Genomic DNA, 12,371 nt, shown 5'->3' with positions numbered 1-12,371 from the left:
GCCTGGCCTTGGCCGGGGATTGAGGATGGTATAAAAATTGAAACAAACAAACAAACATTTCTACTTGATGCCTTGGAATTCTGTTTCGAATAAGAGTAGACAATACCTAGGCCAAAGACTGGATTCTGGAAGGTCTTTATGTGTTTTATCAGTGGAAGCTCATTCGCACATGTAAATAAGCACAGATACATTTGGAGATCAACCATACTTTTCACCATCATCAGATCCTGCAATGAAGGTCGCTGGGAGTGATTCTCAGGTATGCTGGACTGTTGATAAGGTAACACGTGAATCAGATTTTAGATGAGACAACTGGTCTCTATCTCCGCCTTTTGCCATAGGGTTGCCAGGTCCCTCTGGGCAACCAGTGGAAGGTTTTAGGGGCAGAGCCTGAGGAGGGCGGGGTTTGGGGAGGGAATGGACTTCAGTGCCATAAAGTCCAATTGCCAAAGCGGCCATTTTCTCCAGGTGAATTGATCTCTATCTGCTGGAGATCAGTTGTAATAGCAGGTGATCTCCAGCTAGTATCTGGAGGTTGGCAACTCTATTTTGCCATGACACTAGGCCCTGGAGGTTTTTAACTTCCCTGGAGGTTTTTAAGCAGAGGCTAGATGGCCATCTGTCAGCAATGCTGATTCTATTACCTTAGGCAGTTCATGAGAGGGAGGGCATCTTGGCCATCTCCTGGGCATGGAGTAGGGGTCACTGGGGTGTGTGTGGGGGAGGTAGTTGTGAAATTCCTGCATTGTGCAGGGGGTTGGACTAGATGACCCTGGTGGTCCCAACTCTATGATTTTATTATTCTAGGCAGAACCAAGCAACATAGTTGCTGGAGGCTGTAATCGTTCACATTCATTCCAATTATGTCACGTCTTTTTGTCAGGAAAACAATCTTTATTAATGAGGCATCTATATGGCTTTGGCTTCAGGGGGTGGTAAATCGTGACACAGTAACATGCAGGACACTGGTCAGTTGGGACTCAAAAAGGAGGGGGAAACTCAGGCTCATCAAAGGGGTTGTTAAAGTGTTTTTATGATTCACCTTTGATTACACTGGCATTTATGTGGGACACCTATCACTTGAGACTGCTGCATGAATGCCAATATTACCCCTTCTCTCTTACGACTACAAGAATCAATTCAGAGTGGAAATACAGGCATCATTTAGGCCAGAATTACATTTTAAGACATAGGCAGCCCCACCTTGTGTCTCTGCCTCTTCCTCCTCAAGCCTCATGGGAATACTGAGCGCTAGCATGGTAAGAATGGTGATTTGCAGCAGTGGACTCTAATCTGGAGAACCGGGTTTGATTCCCCACTCCTCCACATGAGCGGCGGTTGCTAATCTGGTGAACCGGCTAGGTTTCCCCACTGCTACACATGAAGCCAGCTGGGTGACCTTGGGCTAGTCACAGCTCTCTTAGAGCTGTCTCAGCCCCACCTACCTGCCAGGGTGTCTGTTGTGGGGAGGGGAAGGGAAGGTGATCGTCAGCCAGTTTGATTCTTCCTTAAGTGGTAGAGAAAGTCAGCATATAAAAACCAACTCTTCTTCTTCTTCTGTGGCTGGACTGACCATGGCCATTTATGCAGGATTGTTTCCCCATGGTCACCCCTGCTGACTGCTCCGGTGCTTTGTTTTGATTATGCATGCCTTTCCCGACTGTCAGAGGTCACCTTGCTCTCCTCGCTCATTTTGTCCACGTTTACCCTAACCCACCTTCACACGATTGCCGAGTGGTCTGTACGGTGTGAACATGTGGAGGACGAGTCCACATGCATCCTCCCTCCCTGTGATCAGCAATGTGAGGAAAGCAGCATTGCTGATCATTGGTAGGCAGCATACACACAGCTGCTTCTTCCAAGCATTTGCATCACACAGGCCACTCGGCAATTAAGCGGGGGTGGGTTGGGGCACCCATGGCTCCTCTCCTTCCCCACACAGTAGGGTTGCCAGGTCCCTCTTTGTGACCAGCGGGAGGTTTTGAGGGCGGAGCCTGAGGAGGGCGGGGTTTGGGGAGGGGAGGGACTTCAATGCCATAGAGTCCAGTTGCCAAAGCGGCCTTTTTCTCCAGGTGAACTGATCTCTAGCTGCTGGAGATCAGTTGTAACAGCAGGAGATCTCCAGCTAGTACCTGGAGGTTGGCAACCCTACCACACAGTCAGTCCACATGTGGACAGGTCATCTGTACAGGGCTATTCTCCCCCCCCCCTTTACAGGTGAATACTATTCATTTGATGGTACAAGTTTTGGGGAAGTTTTCTCTAAGTGGTCCGCTACTCCTCTTTCATTTAAGCAAAGCAGAGAATGGAGAGATCTGTTCTTCATCGTATCCTGTCATGGATCAAAGAGAGCATGTACGGTACAATTTTCTTTCTTAAAAATGTATTCTCTTCAAATATTTTTCAAAAGATTAAAATGTCAGATCTTGTCTTCCCCGATGACAGGAACTTTGCCTATAAAGACTTTTAACTTTCCTCGAGAAAGTTGACTTGAGAATTTCTTAATGGAGAATGCCATAAAAAAATTCTCTACAGAGGACTGCATTGCAAAGGGCCACTCTCCATCAATCTCTACTGATTAAAATGAGATTCTGTAAGCGATAGTCCATGAAACTGTCTACTGGGGGGAAAGTGAGGCATCAGTGCCTTTTAAAAGATTAGAGAGATCACAAGGGTGGGAGGGGGAGAAACTCATTTTACACAGCCTGATGAGAAATCAAGAGAAGCAGCTATTGTTTAGTCCAAGAGAGCAATCAATGACTTTTCCGATTGAAACAACAGGCCATTTATGCTTGGGAGGTTTTGTCTTGGATTTGCTGCTCTCTAGATGCACATTTTCCCCATCTGAATTCTCAAAACTCTGCATGGGGGTTTATTGTTGAGTTTTGAGAATTTGGATGGGGAGAATGTGCATCTAGAGAGCAGCAAATCCAAGGTAAAACCTCCCATGCATACATGGGCTTAAAAATGCAAGTTTCACGGAGTAAAATTAATTGCATAGAAATGTACATTAACCTAGTCATACCATATTACTAAAATCCATTTGATTCATTCCATGGAAACACACATGGTACCTAGGGTTGCCAGATCTGGCTTGGGAAATACCTGGAGATTTTGGAGGAAATACCTGGAGGTTTCAGAACTACCTCCACCCCCCCCCACACACACACACACACTGACCCCTACTCCATGCCCAGAAGGTGGCCAAGATGCCCTCCCTCTCATGATCTGCCTAAGGTCATAGAATCAGCATTGCTGACAGATGGCTATCTAGCCTCTGCTTCAAAACCTCCAGGGAAGGAGAGCTCACCACCTCCCGAGGAAGCCTGTTCCACTGAGGAACCACTCTAACTGTTAGAAAATTCTTCCTAATGTCTAGATGGAAACTCTTTTGATTTAATTTCAACCCATTGGTTCTGGTCTGACCTTCTGGGGCAACAGAAAACAACTTGGCGCCATCCTCTATATGACAGCCCTTGAAGTTCTTGAAGATTGTTATCACATCCCCTCTCATTCAGGGAATTCTCCCAAACCATAGCATTATCTGATCTGTAGGAGAGGAACTACCACAAGCAGGATGGTGCATCTTTGGAGCACTGCCGTTATGTTATAGTTCCCACCAAAAGTCCAGTCCATGGGAAAGCTAGCTTAGGGTTGGTTGACAGTTCAGTAATTTCACTTCTATTCCAACTTTCTTCCATCATGGGACTCCAAGCAGCACACATGGGACTCCATTCCACACACACCATTCCACACACTGACCCACCTCATACCTCCTTAGCTTCAGTATGGTTGCTGTATCATGTACCCCACTGTAGTATCCTCAGTGCATGTTAGGCATGAAATAACACTGTTTAACTGGTTAAGGTGTGGGACTAGGACCTGGGAAACCCAGGTTTAAATCCCCACTTGCGCCATGGAAGCTTGCTGGATGATCTTGGGCCAGTCACATGCTCTCAGCCCTGACCCTAGCTAGTGTTTGGATGGGAGACCTCCAAGGAATACCGAGATCGTGACGTGGAGGCAGGCAATGGCACACCACCTCTGAACATCTCTTGCCTTGAAAACCCTACGGGGTTGTCAGCTGTGACTTGATGGCAAAACAACAACAACAGCTCCTTAACCCATTCACACTTGTTCTCCCCCATACCTGTTAGGGTTAAGCTTCACTTGGCTGTTAAGACCCAGACTGTTTCTAGGTAGAAGAGTCATGAAAGCCATCATGGTTCAGTGGTTAGATGGTCAGACTAGATTTAGGAGACCCAGATTTACCGTAAGTCTTCTATCAACCATTAATCTCATAGGATGACCTTGAGTCAGCCTCTTTCTCTATCTTTCCTTCTTCTTCTTCTCCTCCTCCTCCTCCTCCTCCTCCTCCCCTTTCTCTCTCTCTCCTTTTTCACAGGATGGCTGAGAGGATGAAATAGAGAGTGCTGTGAATGCCATCTGTGATGAAGTAAGGGTTAATGTCTGTCAGTGACTGTATGTGAGAGGGACATATAGGGAGTGAGTGGAGCTTAAGAGAGGACTCTGAGCTGCTGGGGGAAAGGTTTTTTTTTTTACTCTGGGTTCCGGTGTGACGGGTTGTGCCTAGTGTGACTGGAGAAAAAAAACAGAAGGGTGATGAAAGAGTTTGGGAGGGAAAAAGGTCCCTAGTCTAGTCATGGGAGGGGGGGGAATAGTGTCTGAGGAAAGAGGTATTCCTGGCCCAAGTATTGTGAGAGAATTATTTTAAGTGGTGTGAAGTAATTTCACAGAGAGGAAAAGGAAGGAAGACAGGAGAATCTCCACACTTCCTAGTTTTAGGCACCAGAGTATACCCATGAACCCATGTGTGCAGGTTCTGGGACTAAGCTACCTTCAAGAGTTGGAAATCTGGGTTAAGTAAAATAACATCTGTGCTGTACTTGTTGCGCAACTCATAATTCATATAGGAAATTTGTACCTTTCCTTAATACTAGTTTTTCCTCCAATACCTTTCCCTGTGAAGTATACTAAAATTATGTTATTGTATTGTTGAACTGAATAAAGTCTCTAGCGTCTCAATTATCTGAGGTAAAACGAAGTAGGAGATGAGGGAGAGACCACCACCACCCCATCACACCATCTTAAACTCCTTGAAGACAAGTAACAGTAATGGGTCAGCAGCTCAGGACTGAGTCTTCTGGCAGGACTTCTCTGAAATCTAGGCAAAGTCCTTTCTCGTTCCTTTAATTGGAGAACCTTCTACATAAGGATGCCTGCAACTGAACTGGGGACCCATTTATGCAAAGCATATGCATTTTCACTGAGCAACGATCTCTCCCTATGGATGGTTCCCTGTTGCTTCGAAATCACAGCCATCTGCAAACCAAAAAGAAGCTTTGGTGACCCTGGGGAGACCCTTCTTATGTTCTGTGTTCTAGGCAAATTACATTTGGCAGATCAGTGGCTTACACATGATGTTACATTTCATGCCTCCAGCCATGGAATGAACGTGCAAATTCATCCTTCATTATGTTGCCGCACCATCCTGAATGCAATCCGTCTTATTTCCTTGCTGCTTGCCAGCGAAAGGACTGGAATGTACATAGGAAGCCAGAAACCAGCTAGAAGAACATAACCCTGAACACCATAAATTAATGATGTTGTAATATATGGGGGGGACAGGATATTATGCAGAAGAAATAATCAAGATGGTTGTAGGAAAAAATTATATCACTAAACAGCAAATTAATGGGATACTTTTCAAATAGAAACAGTACTGGGTTCAGCCATGAATAACCTCCCCGATCCAGTTGTTTTATAGTGAAACGTGACCATGAAAGATAGACTTTAGCCCTCGATTTGGTGCTAGGATTCCATACTAAAGAGACTCCTGTAAAGCATCAGGTGTTCATGCCTGAATTCCAGTTATGGATGGATGGAGGAAAAATAGAGTGCATGTTTATTTATTAATCCAAATATTTTAGATTGCTTTTCGTCATCAGGGTTTCCACAAAGCAGCGTACAAGACTTTTTTGTTTTGTTTGGCATTCCTTCAATGATCCCTCCTTCCTGACAGATGTTTTAATTGTTGTTTTCATGTCTTGGCATGCATTTTAGCTGTTTTAATTGTTTTAACAATGTGTGTGATTTTGGGGTGGTTGGTTTAAAAGCGTTGTTTTATTACGTATGTTTTAATTTGTTAGCTGCCTTGGTGGCCCATGTGAGGGAAGAAGAAGAAGAAATGTTGGTTTTTATACCCCACTTTTCTCTACCGGAAGGGGTCTCAAAGCGGCTTACAAGCACCTTCCCTTCTTCTCCCCGCAACAGACACCTTGTGAGGTAGGTGGGGCTGAGAGAGTTCTGAGAGAACTGAGACTGGCCCAAGGTCACCCAGCAGGATTCATGTGGAGGAGTGGGGAATCAATCCTGGTTCTCCAGATTAGAGTCCATAGCCCTTAACCACTATGCTGGCGGGATATAAATTTTGTAAATAAGTTAACAAATAATAAAAAATCATGGGAGCTAGACAAAATGGGCTAAATTTTCCACTCACACAGGATATTTTTGTCAATTGAACAGAACACTCCTGCCTCCTCCCCCCACCCCTCCACAGCAGCCCACTGATCTTCCTGAAATACTCCTCTCGGGGGACATGGGACCCTCGGGAAAAGCAGCGTGAGAGGCAAATTGGAGGTCTGCAGCAGGAAGAGAGAATGGGTAGAAATGACTCCACCCCTTCCATTACTGAAAAAAAAATCAGGCTGGATCCAATCTAAGAGATAAAATACAGTACAGTATATAAAAGAAATAATAAGCCAGCAACTGGACAAAGCCAAACAGGAACCCACTAAAATATCCCTCATTCAACCTGTCCAAAATCTTGATGAAAAAGAAGGTTCTCACCATCTTCCTGAACATCAGAAGATCGAACACCCCTTGGAAGAAGGGAGAGATTAAAAAAATGCACTAAATGCAATAATAAATAATATTGTATACACACAGGGAAACTAATACCTTGGGATATTTACTGGCATCCCATGGTTTACAGTGATTTAAGGGGCGCATTTAAGGGGTGGGTATCAGGGATGGCAGTCCCGGAACACACCTCGGCTTTTGCCACTTGGTGGTTCCCCGCCACTTGGGAGATGCAGACCGAATGCCCCCAATCTGGACATGTTTCCAACAAGCCTTTCCGCAAAACCCCTTAGTGGGATCCCCCACGGGAGGGGAAGGGGCACGCAGGCCGCTTCCCCCTAATCAAATCCAGCCTCATGCACCACCGCCATAGTTGTGACAATAAGCTTAACAAATATTATCAACCAATAACTAGGGGAGGGGGGGCGGGACAAAGCCGACGACGAATGCCCCTTCAGCCTCCCGAGCCCCGCTTTTATGCAGGGCAGGTGGACCAAAGTGAAAACTTCACTTCCCCGCCTGCTCGGTCGGCTCCTGCCAGCCACACACACCCTGGCTCCTGACAGGTTCAATTAGAACCTACTTTTGGAGCTATTGGCCGGGCTGGGGGGGGGGATCATGCAGTCAGGACGGGAGCCCGTTCGACCATCCCGCCATGCCACCGCCGCTCTGCAGCTGATGCCCTGCCACCCCTGCTCTCAGCCAACTCCCCCCCCCCTCCAGCCCAGGCAGCAAATTGGACTCCCGGTAAGTCGGGAATCTTCGCTTGTAAGGGTAGAGTAGCATTGCACAGGGTTCTCTAGCCATTTTTTTCCTTCAAAGATCAATGCTGGCAAATTGCAAAGAGGAATGGATTCTCTTTAGCAATGAACACTTGCTTGTTTGCCTGGGCTTTTGAGAGGGTTTGAATGGCAAGGACCTATACAGGGAGGGGGAGGTCATGATGTGGAGGTAGGCAATGGCAAACCATCCCCAAACGTCTCTTCCCTTGAAAACAGGGTCACCAAAAAATATCTGTGACTTGATGGCAAAATAATGGAGGGGGGAGGAACCAGGTTATAAACACCCAACAGTAATATTAACACCCCTCATAACTTTTTAGATTGCAAACTCTTTGGAGGCATAGCATTGTCTATATTTTTTGCTTAGAAAAGTCTGTAAAACTCCCGAAATACTGACAATAAATAGCAACAGCAATGATTGCACCAAGTATCGGAGCCCTGTTCTCCTTTACATCTGGTCATTCAGTTGAAGACCTCGTTGAAAGTCCCATATGTATAAACTATTTAGTATTTATTCCAGGCACTGATCACCTGACCGACTATAGTCTCCAGTGGGCCCATCACTGAGTTACGTTTCCAAGAGATAACGGGAAAGCAAGCTAGGTGTTACTTTTATGTCACCATTAATCTTTAATACATCCAGCATGCACGCATGAGATTATTCGTGCATACTTTGTCAAGAGGCACACTCGAACGGCAAAAGTGACTTCATTTAATTTTTCAATATTCACTCGCTGTAAGAAATGCAAAATACCGAACAGCGTCTTCTGGCTGAGTTCTGTTCTCAGTTATTAATGGACATCCCTCTCAGAGCTGTGAAGACACTTAGAAACTTAGGTTGAGAGCTCCAGGATGGGAAATACCTGGAGATTATGGGGGTGGAGCCAGAAGAAGGGGAGGGTTTGAGGAGGGGAGGGACTTCAATGCAGTATAATGCCATATAATCCACCTTCTAGAGTGCCCATTTTCTCCCGGTGAACTGATCTCTGTTTCCTGGAGATCAGTTGTAATAGAGGGAAATCTCCAGCCACCCCTGGAAGTTGGCAACCCCAAGAAAGAGAGAGAGAGAGAGAGAGAGAGAGAGAGAGAGAGAGAGAGAGGATAGGACTCCCAATAATGGGTATAAATTACAGGCAGAAAGATACTGGCTGGATATTAGGGAGGGGGAAAATTTCAGTAAGAGTAGTTCGTTCAGCAGTGGAATCAGCTGCCTAGGGAGGTAGTGAGGTCCACCTCACTAGCAGTTTTTAAGCAATGACTGGACTAACAATTGTCAGGGATGCTTTAGGCTGATCCTGCATTGAGCAGGGGATTGGACTAGATGGCCTGTATGGCCCCTTCCAACTCTGTTCTATGATTCTAGGAGGAAGAAGAAGGAATCACAGAGGTAGCTATATTTGTTGGTTGTTACCGAAACAAGGAGTTGTGGCTCTTCAAAGATTAATACGGTACATTTATTGTGGCACAAACTTCCATAACCTTCCCCTCCCCCCATTTGCAAAATCACTACCACCGTTTGTGGACTGTGGTTCACAAAATATAATGCCACAATATTAGGGTTGCCAACCTCCAGGTACTAGCTGGAGATCTCCTGCTATTACAACTGATCTCCAACCGATAGAGGTCAGTTCACCTGGAGAAAAGGGACGGTTTGGCAACTGGTCTCTATGGCATTGAAGTCCCTCCCCTCCCCAAACCCTGCCCTCCTCAGGCTCCGCCCAAAAAACCTCCCGCCAGTGGAGAAGAAGGACCTGGCAACCCTGCACAATATATCCGTTAGTCTTTGAAGTAAGTGCTACAAAACTCCCTGTGTGGGGAAAAAACACTACACGTAAAGAGATAGTCTGGTATCCTTTACCTTCATTTCTCAATATTGTTTTGACCTGAGAAGTCAGTGCTCAGAAAAAGCCAATATTACTCTAAACAAGGCTTTATTAGCGCTGTTCAGAGCTGGAAACTCTGCATATGGGATGGTTAATTCCCATACAGTTTATAATTTCTGCTCTTCACACTTTCTCCTCCTGATTTTTTAAGCTTCATTTTCCTACACACCTTTTTATAATTTTAGCATGCCAAAGCAAGAGTGTAAACCATCATGTGCTAGTCCTGAGGGTATGTACGACACTTAAAGAGTATTCAGTTGTAAATGGTGCACCTCTTAATTAAAAATCAATTAAGAGGTCCTGTAGCGTTGAAACAAAACAAAAGAATAATAACGATGTTCCTAAGTGGGAGGAAGAAGGTTATAGCAATTGTTTCTGCTGATAGGGCTCTTTCAAGTTGCAGTGAAGTAGTGGATACAGGAAACTCAGCAAAGTTTGAATAAAAATGATAAGGTAATGTCAAGCAGAGAGGGTAAGAATAGCTGGTGCAAAATTGGTCTACATGGGACTGATCTCTGTTCAGCTCACCCCAGGCACAAAATTTCCTTTGAAATTTCCTTGTCCATTTCATTTGGGCTTTAATTCTTTACTATATTTCAGCCCTTGGATTATTTTGCACGTGTGCTTGTAGGTGAGAACCAGCGTGGTATAGTGGTTAAAGTGCTGGACTAGGATCTGGGAAACCCAGGTTCAAATCCCCATTCTGCCATAGGTGACATCAGGCTTGTCACACACACTCAACCTCAACCCTGGTAAGTATTTGGATGGGAGAGCTCCAAGTAATACCAGAGGTGTGCTGTGGACGCCAGCAATAGCAAACCACCTCTGAAGTCTCTTGCCTTGAAAACCCTTTGGGGTCACCATAAATCAGCTGTGACTTCACAGCAAAAAAATAAATATTTCAGTCCTTGGGTAATTTTGCATGTGTGTTTTCAGTTACTTTGTGTCTTGGGTTTTGTAGTATTAAAGTCGACTGCTGGGTAGATCTCACTGATGGATATTTCAGTCTACAGCGTGCTAAGATAGCAGATCCCAGCCACCAAAAGGGCACTTACTAATGGAAGGTACCTTTTCCATGTTAACACAACTGGAGACTTTGCCCTGAATTCTGTTTTAAGCAGAATTTAGAAGGTACCCATGTTGCCATCATCTGGAAAAAATGCCAAGGAAAAACCTGAAGCTAGCATGAAATAATTAGAGCATGAAGTTAATATTCTGCTGATTGTGTGAGAAAACCACTGTGAACCTTTTGATTTCGCCCAGCAATTGGTCATGTGGATGTATTCAGGTAGCAACTCACTTCATTCTTGAAATGTTTTCAGAAAACCAGCTCAGAAACAATAAGCTGGGACTTTGATATGGTTGCTAACTTGTGGCTGTTTTCTTATGAAATTATCATGTTATAAAAGACTGAGTGAATTTCCTCTCAGGAGGGTTGTTGGTCACTAAGGTTAGCAGAGAAGCCAATAAGCTTCCCTCTTTCATCTGCCCTGGTCTGCATAGCTCCAACAGGTGAAGGCATTTTTCCTGGTATATAGATAGATAAAGCGTTTTCATGAGGAAAGCTTTGTTAAGAAAAATCTCTTCCTACACCAACAGTCACATTAACTAAGGTCCATCATACAACAACTCTGCAATTTATCTACCACCTTTTCATCTTGCCCTTCCTCCAAAGAGCTCATACCTTGTTATCTCTCCTGCATTTTATCCCCCACAACAACCCTGTGAGGTAAATTAACCTGAGAGAAAGAATGACTGGCCCAAGGTTGCCCAGCTAACTATGGCCTGCTAAATCCTGTTGACCATTATATTGTGTACAACCACTTCTCTTTGAATAACTTTGGCTCCATATTACTACAAAGGGAGTTTTCACTTGCTTAAGAAAATAAGAGCAGCCATGCTGGATCAGGCCAATGGTCCACCTCATACAATGTCCTGCTTCACATAATGGCTAACCAGATGCTCCTGGGAGGCCTTCAAACAGGGCTTGGAGGCCAAAGACTCCACCTGTTGATATCCCCAGCACTGAAATTCTGACTCTGAACATGGAGGTTCTGTTCAGTTACTGTGTCTAGTAACTATTAATGGACCTGCCCTCCATGAATTTGTCTACTCTCCTTCGAAAGTTCACTAAAGTAATGGCCATCGCTATATTCCGTGGCAGTGAATTCTGGAAATTCACTCGTTGAGTAAAGAATTGTTTCATTTTGTCTGTCCTGCGCATCAACTTTGTTGGCCATGCCCCAGGTGTGGTGTTATTTATTTATTTTATTTTTATTTACATCATTTATAGTATTATGGGAGAGGGAGAAAAAACGTTTTCTGTATGCACTTTTTCCATCCATCACACGAATGGGCTTTATCCTGTGATTTCCGCACGAGTTTTTGTGCCTTTAGTTTTCACTTCAGGTTTTTTGGTTTTGCCCCAGATTTTTTTCCAGTTCTTTTGAGACCACTTTTACCTTAAAGTTTTTCTGGAAGCCAATTTTGAGTCACCTTTTCCTAATGCATAATGTTTCTGTCAGTTTTCTTTGTCTTGCCCATGTCCATATCACTGTTCAATAATTAGACTGTCGGGGTCAAACCACTTCCTCGCCCTCCCCGCCCCCCATCGAAGACAAAAGAACCATGAACAAACTGATTTCAATGCATGTGGATCAACTGCCAAGAAAATCAGGAGTAAGTTGAGCTTGTTGAAAAACCCAATGTTATAAACCTCCATTCATTGACCCGGATAGCCCCTGCCTAGCCTGGTCTTGTCAGATTTCAGAAGCTAAGCAGGGTTGGCCCTGGTTAGTATTTGGATGGGCAACTTCCAGGGAAT

This window comes from Euleptes europaea, chromosome 12 (assembly GCF_029931775.1).
Source record: "Euleptes europaea isolate rEulEur1 chromosome 12, rEulEur1.hap1, whole genome shotgun sequence".
NCBI classification, from domain to species: Eukaryota; Metazoa; Chordata; class Lepidosauria; order Squamata; family Sphaerodactylidae; genus Euleptes; species Euleptes europaea.
Note: the sequence above shows the minus strand (reverse complement) of the source record.